Genomic DNA, 14,940 nt, shown 5'->3' with positions numbered 1-14,940 from the left:
GTGGTTAATACTTTTTTCTCAAGTGATCCTAGTATTTTTATTGGAACCATTTGGCAATATTATTTTCAAATATCATTGGAAGTTCCAGTATGGAACTTTGCATGGTGCTATGCAAATAAGGTCAGGGGTGGTTGGAGCTATAAACTATAACTGATGAACACTTTAGTTGAACAGAAGGTCTTTTATTAGCCAAGCACTGTGTTACATGTTTGAAACAGAAAACTCATTCATGTGTGGATTTTAAAAAAACTCAAAGAGTCTGAGAATTCTTTTCCAGTAATTAAATGTTTGATATAAGGGACTGATCAATTCAAGAAAGATGGGAGGAGGACCAGAATGGAAATCATGGGCCACAGAGAACAAAAATGATCAAAGAAAAAGAAAAAGGCCAACCAAGAGTTACAAGACTTGCCCACTGAAAAGATACTGGAAGTTCAGTTAATTACATCACAATGTGTACTACTTTTAGATTTTCTGTAGTGTAATTATATTAATCGTTCAGTAAACTCAACTCTCAATTAACTCTCATTCTGTGGGGTGAGTTCTATCATTTCCAGAACTTTTAATAACTATGTAAACTGTACTGGGAAAATATTTACACAGAAATATGCATAAGTCACATTATATTTAAGTTTTTAAACCTTTAAAATTAAAAAAGAACTATTTAGTAAGTGAACATATCCTAAATCTACTAATTCCCATTCTAAAGAGATACCTCAGAGAAAAAGCTTGCACACATGAACATGAATACATGTAAAGAATGCTCTATTGTTTGTAACAAGTAATATTAGAAACACTAATGAGACAATAAAGCATAGTTTGTTTCATTACTCTTTATTCCAGCATTTACCTAGTTGTTCTTCTTTTGTTTATTTTCCAAATTACCTTTAGATTCCACTTGTCTAGCTCCAGGGGAAAAATTCAGTGGCAGTTTGGCAGGGTAGTGGGGGAAAGCCTTAAATTTATATATTAACTTGAGAATTGACATTTCTGTGAGGTTAAGCCATTCTATCCAAGAATATAGAATGTCCTTCCACTTGCTTAAGTTTTCTCTCTTTTGTTTTCGGGTTTATTTTGTTTGTGCTTTTGTTTTTTTCCCACGGAGTTCATAGAGCCATCCCTCTCTCACTGTCAGACCAGTGGTGTGGGTGGGTTTGAGACTAATCTGATTGAGGGGAAAGAGAAGGTATATGACCCAGGTTCTGTTAATGAGTGATGGTGCTGGGTTCAGGAATGGATACACGTCCCAATCTGGACCAATGAGCATCAACTTAAGAACTGTTTCTGGATGTGTAGTAGAAAAGAAAGACACTTCAGCTGGTGTTGCTAAGAGGGTGGATTATAAGTGTTCAGCTGTTCAGAAAGACCCTAAAAACAAAGCCAACACCAAGCAAAAAACAAGTCAAGTTAATGGAGTGAGTCAGGTTCTTGATAGCAATCTCTGCGTAGAAGGATCCAGCTTTGCCTGATCATATACCCTGGAGTCAATATTTTATTTTCTTTGTTTAAGACAGTGCAAGCTGAATTTTTACTACTTACCACTGAATGAGGAAACAAGGCTAATATAATATTTTGTATTATTGTCATAGAATCATTTCTGTCTCCTACCAGACAGAGTCACTCTCATGTCACTTCATCTGGATTAAAGTCTTGAAGCAGGGGAAGGATATAGTAGGAAATATCCAAGCCCCTTCCTTTCAGAGATAGAGCTCATACAAGCAGTTCACACATGTCACTTTCTCTGGAAACTCTTTTGCCTATAGCTGGATGAGAGGGTCTCTGCTTAGGGTCATGCAATTAATCTTATAGTAAGCATTTCCGTTCAGGAAGAAATAGCTTTTCTGGATCTGTCTCTTTCTACCTACTACACACCGTTCCATATGCATAAGATTCCTGATAACAGTGTTTCTGACATGTCCCTTTTTTTCTGAACATAAAGATCAGCCTCCTAGTTATTGCTTTACAAAGCAGAGATAGGCTTTCTAACTGATTAAACACATATAAAGGACAGAAAGTATGAACCCGGAGCTACTGTTTCTAGCAGTTTAAATGTGTGCAACCAAAAGCTACAAGATATCTTTAATATACTTGTCCTCATTTCGCATATTCTGCTGCTTATTGCCTGAACCACAAAATGCAAAGAGTGTAGCAATACAACAAACCCAGCAAATGTGCAGTACACCATTTCACAGCAGGGGCCTCAGCATCTCACAGCATGTGGCTCTGCCTCTCAATGAGGTGAAAAGCCTGTCACAGACTCACTTTCCAGCTGATGCTGCAGCCTCCTTACACTCTGGATAAGCAATTTCTGTACTATTATTCTCTCACATGGATTCCGGAAATGGTTAATATGAATTTGGCTCAAACTTGCCATCTAAAATTTCAGAAGAAATGACATTTTTATCCCTGTAAATATAAAGTAATTTGTAAATGTATTTGAGGATTTCGCTTTAAATATTTTGTTACATATTCCAGCTACATTTTGTCTCTTGGCAATTAATAACCTTGTTTCTCTTCATTCATCCTAAAATGGATGTCATGTTTACATAACATATATTCTCTTAAAAAGTATCAGAATCTCTAGAAAACTGTAAATCATTACTATCATCCATTCCTCCTCTTTCATTATTAAGCATTTATTATGTACTACTAGACATTTTGAATTGTGCACTAGTAATTCCTTCTTTATTCTGTTCCTCCTCCTTATTTCCCTCCACCTTTTCATTACCTCCCTCTTGTCCTTCCTTTTATTATGCAAGGTCCTTTGCTAGGCCCTGGATTAATTTTCTGTATGTATGTATGTGTGTGTGTGTGTATATATATATACATATATATATATATATTTAATAGAATTAAATTAATCTGTTACAGGTGCATTGACTTGACCCTGAGGTGTGTTTACTGAGGGGTTTAGGATATCTCCATATATGTAAAGGAATGGTGAAGCAGGCAAGCCAACATTCTATTTGCAGCAGGAAAAATAATTACTTTCCAGAGGACAAAAAAAAAAAACTCATCCTAAGGGAAGAGAAAGTCAATATGTACGTTTTGGTTGTAGGATTAGGGGGCAGTGAGTCCTAGACAAAGGGGCTACAGTAAGAATGAGAAATGCTAGAACAGCCAGAAGTTTGGAGGAGCAGAGTGGTTAGCACTGAAGACATCAGCCTCAGCAGCATCAGAAGATGGTGCCCTCAGTATGCATTATGCATGCTCTCATAGCCCTGGCTGCCCTCAGCCCAGGCTTAGGGACAGACCCAGCTGCCCACTAGCACCCTCTGGCTGCCAGGGACATAGGTCCGTGGAATTACCAACAAGAGAACCAACCAACACTGACAGACATCAATGGGTACTCCCAGAGGCGTTGCCATTTGGGACTCCAGCAGCAACAGGAACTATCACAATATCCAGGGACTAGAGGGAAATCTCTCTCAGTACTCATTCTTAGAAGCTGAGAAGAACAGGATTGTGTCTATCTTAAATTATTATCCAGCATCTAACACAGTACCTGACACATAGTAGGAATGTTTATAGAATGAATGATTGAACTAGAAAATATCCACATCACTGGATATACCTTTTCAACTATGGGAATACACACCAAATGTGGCCTTTAAAAATGTATAAAGGGAATGTTTGTGAACACTTAGAATTCCAGTCAAGGTTACTGAGAGAAATCTCAAGGAGGCAGAATGGGCATTTGGTCGTAAGCAGAATCCTAATCAAGCATATCAGACCTGAATTTGGAAGAAAAAACACATGAATAGAAGATGATCAGCCACAGAAGCAGGGGAAAAAAACAGGGTCCCAGAGGAAGAAAATGTTGGCAAATAATTATGCAACTGTTGCCTACAGAAAAAAAAATTTTGCTTAAGCACTAACATTTTGAATTTCTAGGCAACACCATCCCTAGAGTACCTCAATCTGTTTTAGCAAGGAGACACTTCTTGAATCAAATCAGTCCTAATGTTTGGATTCCTTGCTTACCAAACCTCTGCCAGTCCAGGCATTCTCATCTCTTGACGGTTGTATTGCTCTCTAAAATTTAACAAATGGATCCATAGGAGACAAGCCTCTGAGAGCTAGGTTAATCCAGGCCCCACCAAAGGGATAGCCCTGTCTTGGTATGCTGATGAAAGGAGACTTCTGAGCTCCAGAGCTGGGGACTAGCTACATCCTGATGGTGGTGTCATACTTCCAGGATGAATGCCATAAGCTATGGAAATTGACTGGCTACGGCTGTTGACTGGCTAGCCTCCCAGAAGTCACCTCTCTGCTTTACTGTGTACCTTTGTAAGCATCACCTGTCCCCACAGAGAGCCAGCTGAGGAGAGAAGGAAAACGGCAGATACCACTTGGAATCAGTGGTTTGTCATGAATACAAAAAAACTCTGGAGTCCCCCAGAAAGGTGTGAAGAATTTTTAATCCTCTGGATTTATCTACAGAGCAAATAGAAGCAGGACCAGAAAAAAAAAATCCATTTTGTGTCTGTCATTGTGACTATATTTTGTTGGGCCAGTGTCTCTGGGAAACTTTGTTTATACCATATTTATCATAAACCTAACAACATTCAAAGTCACTTACTGTTGGTTTTTATGCATTCCACCCAGTCACCAATAGCCTCCAAATTACCAAGCTTGTCTATTGATTCTCTTGGTGTCTCTAAAGGATTTGACATTGTAGTTCACCAGTTCTCTTCTCTCATTAGGCACAACAATGTGGCAATATTAGAGCTCATTTCCTGTCTACTCCAGAGCCTCCTTCACTAGTTCCCACTTCTCCCTGATCCTAAGTGACTTTTCAGTCTTCAGATCTCTAGTCTCCATCTTATCTTTTCCCCCAGCAAGTCCCAACCCATTCTGATTACTCAAAACACACTCAATTAATATTTACATATTGAGCAGCTCCTGTGTGGCATGCTACCATCTCCCTCCATGTTACTCAAGCCCATCCTCAGTTGGTGTCCTGAACTTTAGATGCATGTCCATAACACAAGTGCCGGACATGTACTTGCTGATGGCCTACCATCACCTCCATCAAAGCACAGTACAACATTTGTGCTTTCTTGCAAGTCAAAACAGCCTAAACACAGATGACAATTATTGACTCAAGCCCAGATATAGAGTAGATTTCAGGATTCTGGCTTCTTTTCTATCTCCCTCAGCTCTGCTGTCTTCCATGGGTTGCTTTAATTCTCAGGCAGGCTTTTTCATGGTAAGATAATTGTTGCTGTAGTTCCAGAACTCAAATGTGCATCTCAGATGATGGAAGAGAGCCTCTCTTCTACAGCCACCGAACAGAAGCTAAGGGTTTTATTCTGACTGATAAATTGGGGCCAGTGTCTACCCCAATTTGCAGATGTATGATCCCTGTGATCAGAGAAATGCTATGAGCTGTTGGTGTACGGCATGGCTACAGGCTCATTCGTGGACTAGTTACTCTGGCAGGCAGATGTGATTATCATGAGTAGCTTAGGCCAAGTACAGCCTATGTCTGGAGCCAGAGGTGTGGTCAGTCCCACCAAGAGCATGGCTTCTAAATAGCAGAAGAATGGTGGAATGGATACTGGGAAGAAACCAGTAGTTTTAACTATAGGATCTTGTTTATTTGTAACCCAGTGAAAAGGAATAATTCTCTGTAGCTAGGTTTTCTAGACAGCTAAGGGTTCACTTCTTATGTTTTTTAACCAGTTTGAACAATATAGTTGAAAAGTGTATTTTTTTGTATTTCTGACTTTTAAAAGATATATACCAAATTCAATTTAACCATTTAATGACAATTTGAGGTCATCAAGATATAAATGTATTATTACATCAGTTACAATGCAGTGACTGACCTCAGGATTACTGAGCTGTGTGTGACCCCAGAGCACTCTTCACTTTAAAAAATTATATCTACTTTTTATGACTTTTCTTTTTCTTCTCTTTCTCTAAATTGCTACTTCTAATCTACAGTGGTATTGAGAACCAGATAATAAAGCTTTTAAAATTTCATATAAATTTAAAGTAGAAATGAAACTGCCTAGGAAGAAATAGGCAAAAGTGCAAACTATGCAGGCAAAGTGCATATTGCCTCTGCATAGGGACATTAACAGTTTTTGTGTGTTTGGTTGGTTGGTTTCTCTTTTTTTTCCTATAGCGATTAAGAATAACTTTATGATTTTACACACACACACACACACACACACACACACAGAGTGAATGAAGTAAATAGGATTTGTGTGGTGCCTTCAAGTTCCCCAAGTGGAAAAATGTTCTAGCTGTTAATCCTTGCAGTCTGTGACAACCCTCCTAGCAAATTAGAGGCCTTGTTGTTGAATTCGTGGTTGCCTGGTATGTTTGGAGTTAGAGAGCAGAAGTGGTCATGGAAAAGCCAGAACATATCAGGAGGAAGGTCAGTCACCTATCTACCATGCGGGCTTAGCAGGGAGCCCTTGACCTGGTAGGTCACCCCCAGGCAGAGACTGGACTACAGTCTTATAAAGAGGGAAATTCAGTCTTGCCTGCACCCCAGGGTTGGATAAATGGTGAGGGTGATGACTCAACACTGTGGAAACTCAGAAGTGACAATTTAATAACAGACAATGTAAAGGGATCTGCTACTCACAAGGAATTTTTCTTCTGCCCTAGAAACTATATGAGGAACCAAAGTATAATTAGAAGGTAGATTTGGTTAGGATAAAATTAGAACAAATGATGAAGTGGCATAAGGTTAAAATAGACTGGTGCATCCATCCATCAACACACTGGGCCACATCTGGCACTCACACCAGACCTAAGCCACATGCCACTAAATGGTGCTCTTGTTGAACTGCCAAATTTTGTCTCCATGACTCACCATTTTCTTTATTTCACTATCAAACAATTCCTTAAGAAGCCATTTTTTCTTTACATATGTTAAGACAATCCCAGGCTATGGATAAAGTTTGTTGTTCTTTAAGTTACTTTTCATACTTCTCTTTATAGCTATAGCAGTTTCTGAGTTCCAGGGCAACCTCATGGTTACATCCCACTCTACATACCACATTCAGCTTCTAGGAGAGCTGACAGCCAAACAGAAAAGGGCTCAAATACCTATAAAACTAAACTCATTATCTTCTCCGCAAGCTCCTCCACTGAACAAAAGCAGTTTCCCAAACTCACTTTTTAAAACATCACTGTATGCTCATCTTTCACTTTTCTCTCTCTGTTGGTGCCCCATATTCTTGTGGAGGCCAAGTCTTCTTATTTATTCCTCCTTCTCCATGTCTCTCCCATCCATCATTTTCTTTTCACTCCCATTGCCCTACTTCTTTATCTCATTCTGAAATATTGCAATGGCCCAATAACAGGCATCTGTCTCTTCCCTTTTATGCTCATCTGCATATTATTGCCCTATTAATCCTCTAGAAGCTTCTTTATTCAAAACTTTTAACAACTCTCCATTTTGCAAAGAATCACATGCAAATGCCTTGCACTGGTGCTCAAAGCCCTGCCATATTTGGTCTTCATGTTATGTTTTGGCTTTACCTTCTGTGACCCCTCCACATGGGTGCTCTGTATCAACCTTTGTATAATCACTATGGACAAATGAAAAAATCAAATATAAGCAATGTTTATGTTTTGCAATGCAAACCTACAGGAAAGAAGTCTTTGAAATTAGTACCAATAGATGCAGTATGCAGATTTTCATTTTAACAGCCCATTCGGATTTTTTCTTTCTTTCTTTCTTTTTTTGACAGAGTCTCGCTCTGTCACCCAGGCTGGAGTGCAGTGGCGCGATCTCGGCTCACTGCAAGCTCCACCTCCTGGGTTCACGCCATTCTCCTGCCTCAGCCTCCCGAGTAGCTGGGACTACAGGCGCCCCCCACCATGCCCGGCTAATTTTTTTGTATTTTTTTTAGTACAGATGTGGTTTTGCCGTGTTAGCCAGGATGGTCTGGATCTCCTGACCTCATGATCCGCCCACCTCGGCCTCCCAAAGTGCTGGGATTACAGGCTTGAGCCACCGCACCCGACCCAGACTTCTTTTTTAATTTTCTGCATTGACTTTTATAGACACGTACAGACATTTATAGAACCATGGTTGGTTATCAGGTAATCTATGGCTTCAGTCATGGTTTAGAAAGAAACCTGAAACTGTCCAGTGTAGATCTTCATCCAATGACAGACAGGCATCATGTAACTCACATTAACTTGAGTCTACCATCATTCAGAAATATCATGGAAGGTAAATCACTCTGACAGTTGACTTGGGAAAAACCCTGCTTATTCCTCACACAGGGTGTGTCCTTGAGGAGCATAATATGATTGGGCAGATTTGGCCACCTTTCAAAAAGGACCCAACACAAAAAGTGATTTGAGCAATAAAGGAAATATACTGACTCGTTTAACTCAGAAGTCCAGGCATGGCTGTTTACAAGTGTTCAAACATGGTCTTGGGAAGCTCCTCTGTATCTTAGCTCTTCATTTCTCTATGCTTTATTCCCCAGAAGAATTTTTCTGTATGGGAGCAAAGATGGTCAACAAGATTAGCATCTCCTAAAGATGCTAAGGATGTAAAAGGATGATGACAGTTTCCTAATCAGTCAGTAAACATCCTACAGTGGGTTCTCATTGGCCCAGCTCAAGTCACATGCCTATTACTGAGCCAATCACTGTGTCCAGGAGCGGAGTCGGGTATGATATTTTTATTACCCAGGACCACCTCATACACTTTTGCTCCCTTCTGAAGCCAGAGGATGGGATCAACCCCATTGAACTACATGGACTGAGAATGGGAGCAAGGTGTTTCTCCAAAGGAAAACCAAGGTGCTGTTATAAGAAGACAGAACAGAGAAAATAAACAAGTGAATAGTAGGAGCAGCTTCTTGCATTTGTGGACATGCCTATTACCTCTTACTATAATATATTCATTAATGAGACCCACAACTTTATATTCAAAATTTAAAATAAACTTTGGCAATATGCATCAATATTTTTACATACTTAAGCCAGCAATCCTATTTCTAGAAATAATAATAATAGCTATGCTAATTAAGTGCTTAATTATGTGACCAACACTGGCCTAAGCAATTTGCATAGGTTATTTCAATTAATACAGAACAATCCTAACATGCAAGTGATATTGTCTCTGTTTTTAAGCTCAAGAAATTGAGCTTAGAGAGGGTAAGTGATTTACTCAAGGTTGCACAGCTAATAAGAGGCAAAGCCAAAATTCAGCCTCCAAAGTCTTAATGACTATTAGTTACTTTTTTCAGAAGTCTCAGTGGCAATACACTCTTATTGATTTTATTCTAAGAAAAAATACTATAGGTGAGAAAATATGTACATCCCAGGATGTTATTTATAAGTATTTGGTCACAAAACTCAAATGTGAAATAAAGTATCAATAAATTATGTCAACCTACATATGTCCCCTCATTATCAGTAAATACATACAAAGTTCCTACTTTATAAAATGATAAAACATTAATGACTTTCTTTGTAAGGCTGTGAATTTGCAAGTTTGTTCAAACCAGCTGCCTAAGCTACAAAAGCACCCACAGTCAAGGTTAATCAAACACAATACGGCCTTGTGCATTGTTTCAAATCTAACACAATGTTAGCTTATTATTTAGGAAAAAATTGAATACTTAATCTGTACAATCACTCAAAATGAATCTGTATATGTATTACTGTCTTCTATCAGGCCAAAGGGAGCTTTAGGCTAAAGTAGTTAATCTTGGTGATGCTCAACACTGGAATATTCCATCAAATGGGAACGTGATTGGCTTGAGAGACCAGAAAGCTGATGATTTTAACCACTGCACCTAACATGACAAGTTTCGATTAACAGTTGGAAACCTACACTCTGCCGTAGTCCCCAACTCAGGGCAAGACAGACGAAGTAGGACAGCAGCAGCTCTGAAGCTAATAAGGAGCTTAGACCACTAGGAAGGTCAGCTGGAAAAATAGCCATACTGCTCTATACTTCTGACACTGCCTAGGCTGGGTGTGGGGAAAGGGAAGCTCAAAGTGCGTATGTCACTAATTCATTATTGCCACTTTTTCAAAAAGATGGATATTAATGTAAACAAGGTGAAGTTCTTACTGGACTTCAGATTTTTTTTCTTTTTTTTTTTCCTTTTAACCTTTAGTAATACTTAGAAAGATCAATTAGTTTATAATCAGGCTCTTTCCATCATGCTTCCATTTCTCATTACCTTCAGGAATGTATCCTCAGCAAATATAGCCCTAAAACACTCCTGAAAAGCGCATGAAGGAGAAGCTCATTTGCACAAGAGTAATGATTTAGTCCTGTTCACTTCTAATTTGCATAATCCCCTTTCCTTTCTCCCTTCATAACTGTCTTTGATATTTTTTCTCCAAATGACATGGGCTGGGAGAAAAAAATTAAGCAAGCATCAAAGTTCTGGTGCCTGTGTTCTCAGCTATTACATTAATCTTTAAGATTTTCTTTCCTGTTTATTAAAATCAGTGACTCATCCAACTTTACACATAAATCCATATCAAAGTTAATTAGAATCTCGGAAGTGTAATGTTTGTCTCTGCCTTTATTAATTCCTGGAAGCTTGAAGTCAAGGCTCTGTGTGTGATTGTGGAAGAAAGGAAAAAGAGAAGCCAGTAGACATGACCTGCCAGGATTAACCAGCAGTGTTTGCACGGCAGGTTTCAGAATTTTGCCCAAGCCCCCTTGGTGCAAGGAAGGACCAGACCTCTAAGCAGCCCAGCTGTCAGGTCAGCCTCCTCTGAAATTGGGATTAGCCCTGTCCCCAGCTTGAAACAGGGAAGATGGAGGTAAGAAGTAAACAATGAAGAATAGATCCCTGCTTGCTGACTTATGTTTCTCTCCCTCCTCCATAATCAGAAAAGCAGCCAATTCTTATATAAATTAACTTTCTCTCCTTTCATCATGAAAAGGTTAAAAAAATGTATCTCACACAAATTTGCAAAACTTCTACTGGAGCAGGAAAAAGAAAGTGCAAGAAATAATGTGGGTACAAGGTGGAAATTATCATGTAGCAAGACATTTTTACATTTGGTTTTCTCAAAGTATACCTGGACACAAATGTAGGCAAAGGTGCATGAATAGGACAGGGGATTAGGTCTAATACACTTATTAGTGAGAAACTGACAGTAACAGCTCCAGTGCCCAGGATTTTATTGCATATTGATTTTGCTTTAGGAGGTCTGTGTGGAAATCACATAAAATGAACTTAGAAAACTAATTTTCTTCTCTGAAACTGCTCTTGAAAATGTTGGAGAATCTTCCAAAGAATTTTTTCTTATTTTAAAACATTAGTTTCATTAATAACATTCCAAAATCTAAAGAAAATGCTACAAGAAAGCCAAGAAACCCACGCTTATACCACAAAAGAGGCTTAAATCACCCACAGATAAGACAAGTTAGAGTTTTAAAGCATAATAAATCTATTTTGCATGAACACATTTGAGACTACTTTTTATGAAGTCATTTAATTCCATGGATGTGTAAGGAGATAATTTCAAGCCCCAGAAAAATGTAAAACCAAAAAGTTAATACTGACTTTAACTCACCATGGAGGGCTCCTTCAGGCACTCCAGCTCCCTGCAAAATACTCACCCAACCCAAGAGTTCCAGGACCCCTTCACAATCCAGGGGACCCCCACTTCTCTGCATGCGCACCCCTGCCTGCTCCGAGCTCAGGAGCAGCCCTGATGCTCTCACAGGTCCAGCAGTAAACATATAAGTTGGCAACCTCCCGAACCCTTAGCTGAATCTAGCAGGGCAAGTGGATGAATAATGTCTCCTTTGGTTGCAGGTGTTTGAACCTGTGCGACAGGAATCTCAGAGCAACCTTGCGCTCTACTATGTTACATAGGTTACTGAGTCAGCCCTTTCCCTTTATCCCCAAAGCTCTCTCCTTCCCCAGGACCCAGCCAGCAAGCAGGGATAAGGATGGACTCTGGGAACAGTCACTGCATTGTACTCAACGCCTCCTCTTGCCCTGTCAAGGAAGGCTTTGTTCTGGTCAAGTTCCACATGCCCAGATCGTTTTTTCCTAGGATATTTCTCACCCTTTCCCACCACCTTCCTCTCCCACTCAAATCACACCTATTGGGCAATCTCACCAGTGGGACCTGCAAGGGCAGATGCTTCTGAACCCCAGCAATGGGCCTAGCTTGACTTCTCTTCCCAGGAAGCTCTTCTGCCTCCAATCGACAATAAACACAGACAAGCCTGAAACCCTAGATATGTTGATAATCCCAAAGAAGGATCCAGAAAAAGAACAGGGAAGGTAACAGGCAGCACCAAGAGCACTTTCACTCCTACTGAGCAGTGGCCACCAGGTTGCTTTGGACCAATGGGTGCTTCATGCCATTTCACAGCACGGCTAAAACATCGGGGTAGGGGTCTGCACAGACGGCTCAAATGTGATAAACAATTTGTCACGTAAGAGCAGGTAAAACTAGACCTATGCTTCGGAACTTACATAGCCAAGTTCATGTTCTCTGACAGCTCTATCACATTTCTACCCCTACCCATTACTGCCTATTCCCTTTGGGACACTACCAAGAGTAATTTTCCCACATCCCTTGGCCCTTCCTTCCCCAGATGCTGCATTTAAGCTTCATCTTCACTTTTCAGTGCCCTCCCAACCCTGTTCTTAAGGACTTACTTTTGTTTTGTATGAAACAAAATAATAAACACCGAATTTCGACACACCCTCTGTGCCACACTGATTCACCACATTCAAATGAGGCATTTGTTTTGATTCAATGTGTATAATATAAATCATAGAGAGGACTCATGTTTTTTGCAGGGATAGGGTCTAAAGTCAGCATATAAAATGAAACCATGCATTGCCTAAATTTTTTTTAAATTTCTTTAAATTAACTTAGGATGCACAGTTTTATGTATACAGCCCTATACAATAAATCACTTACAAATGATTCCACTTACTATAACAGAGACATGAAAAATCTAATTTTCAAAATTTTATTTTTATAGAGTGAGAGTTAGAACTGGGTATTCTTCACTGAGTTCTGGGTAAGGCAGTTGCTTTACATTATTTTAAAAACAGAAAGATAGATGTGTTTTCAAGGGCTAGAGTCCCACAGAGCAGCAAGATGCTGCCCTCTAAGAACCATGTCAGAGCTGAGACAACCCGGGGGGCGCCAGTTGTTGGTGTCATGGTGGGGGCACTATTAAAATGAATATTTTTGTCTTTCTTTCCCACTTCTGTCTTATTTTTATTGGGTTTTATTGGCTTTCTTGTTTACTAAGCCAAGTACTCTTAGTGAATTCTCATAAACTAAATGTGTATGAAATGCAACTTCACTGTAGAGGGAAAAATATTCATCAGGTTGATTATTCAGCAATGTTTGCTTACTCAAATATTTAATCTAAATACGCAGTTAGGCTCCTTTTTACCAGGGGATTGAGTCCTCTTGTTATCACTGGTGCCGCACAACCAGGTATCCATACAAACACATACACATCTGCATGCTCATGGTACATACACACTCTCACTCAAGCAGCCACACAAGCACCACCAAGAAGGCAGTGAATGAAACACCATCCTCCAAAACCTCCAATCAATGATGAATCAACGTATTCCCCCACTAGTTGGTAAACTCTTTGGTGTCTGTGACCCCAACCCCACATCAACTCCCTCCTATGTAGCAAGTCGTCACTCCTACTCCCCCGTGTCCCTGTGGTGCCCTACTGGCACTGAGCTCCTTGCCTCCATCTGCACCGCTGTCTCGCTGGGTCCCTGCCGTGCACTCTGCTGCCCTCCTTGCTGCCAGCATTTTGCAGCCGCCACCTTTCTGCCTCCAGCGCTGCTGGCAGCTTCTATTATTGCTGCATTTGCTGAGAAAGCCAGTCCTACAACTGTCTCTCTTCTCTAGAAACACAAAAAAAATGGAGGGGAAAACAAGGCACTCTCAGGGACTAGTCAGCTTTCTGTCCTTCAAAAGTCCAAGGTCTGAATTCCTGGTTTGTATAGTCTCAATAATACCACCTCACAAAGGTAGGAGGAGGTCTTCCCAGCACTAGTGCTTATTTCAGGATGGCTGATGATGGCGAAATCATTAACATGAAATAACAACAACAAACATTTACATAGCACTTAGAACATTCTAGGAACTGTTTAAAATGCCTGGCACACATTAATTTAATACAATTATTATGCCAGTCCCTTTCAATGTTAAAAGCATGCTTATACCTAAATTGGCCTCCTAGCCCCAGATCTAAACTTTCCAATAGAAGGGAAATCCTTTGCTTTCCCATCATCGTCCAGAGTGATATTTCCGTCTTCCCACTCAGGATATAATAAGATTGCACGAGGTTAATACCTGGCTTGTCCCAAATTCTGAGCATTCCTAGATTGTTATATCATAGTATAAAGGTTTGGCTTTCTCAGGGCAGATAATGTGTCCATTCAAATTTTTAAACTTTTTTTAAAATGAAAATAAGTAGAAGATAGAAAAATATAATAAACCCTTTTATACTAGTCCCCAATCCTTAATAATTATCATCTTATGAATAATCTTACTTCATCTATACTCCCACCCACAGGACTATTTTGAGGCAAATAACTAACATCCTATCATTTCATCTTGTAATGACCAGGTGCCTTGTCAATGGGCAGCAATATTTTGAAAAGAATCCTTTTCTCTGAGTAGTAATGCTCAATAGTAGGTTTAAAATATTCAGTAAACCATGCTATAAACAGATGTGCTGTCATCCAGGTTTTGTTTTCCCATTTATAGAGCACAGGCAGAGTAGAGTTAGCATAATTCTTAATGGCCCTAAGATTTTTGGAACAGTAAATGAGCATTGGCTTTAACTTAAAATCACCAACTGCATTATCCCCTAACAAGAGAATCAGCCTATTCTTTGAAGCTTTGAATCCAGGCATTGACTTCTTCTCTCTAGCTATAAAAGTCCTAGATGGCATCTTCTGTCAACAGAAA

At 39.7% G+C, this 14,940-nt stretch overlaps 1 long non-coding RNA gene across 1 annotated transcript in view; it reads right to left on the bottom strand.

The window, feature by feature from the left end:
* Nucleotides 1-14,940, bottom strand: part of LOC134728745 (uncharacterized) — a 120,397-nt gene that overhangs the window by 94,426 nt on the left and 11,031 nt on the right. Inside the window, exon 2 of the long non-coding RNA XR_010109532.1 lies at nt 8,362-8,478. This is a non-coding gene — a long non-coding RNA (uncharacterized LOC134728745). The remainder of the gene's footprint in view (nt 1-8,361; nt 8,479-14,940) is intronic.

This window comes from Pan paniscus, chromosome 13 (genome assembly GCF_029289425.2).
Source record: "Pan paniscus chromosome 13, NHGRI_mPanPan1-v2.0_pri, whole genome shotgun sequence".
Lineage (NCBI taxonomy): Eukaryota > Metazoa > Chordata > Mammalia > Primates > Hominidae > Pan > Pan paniscus.
This window is presented reverse-complemented; position numbering and strand designations above follow the sequence as displayed.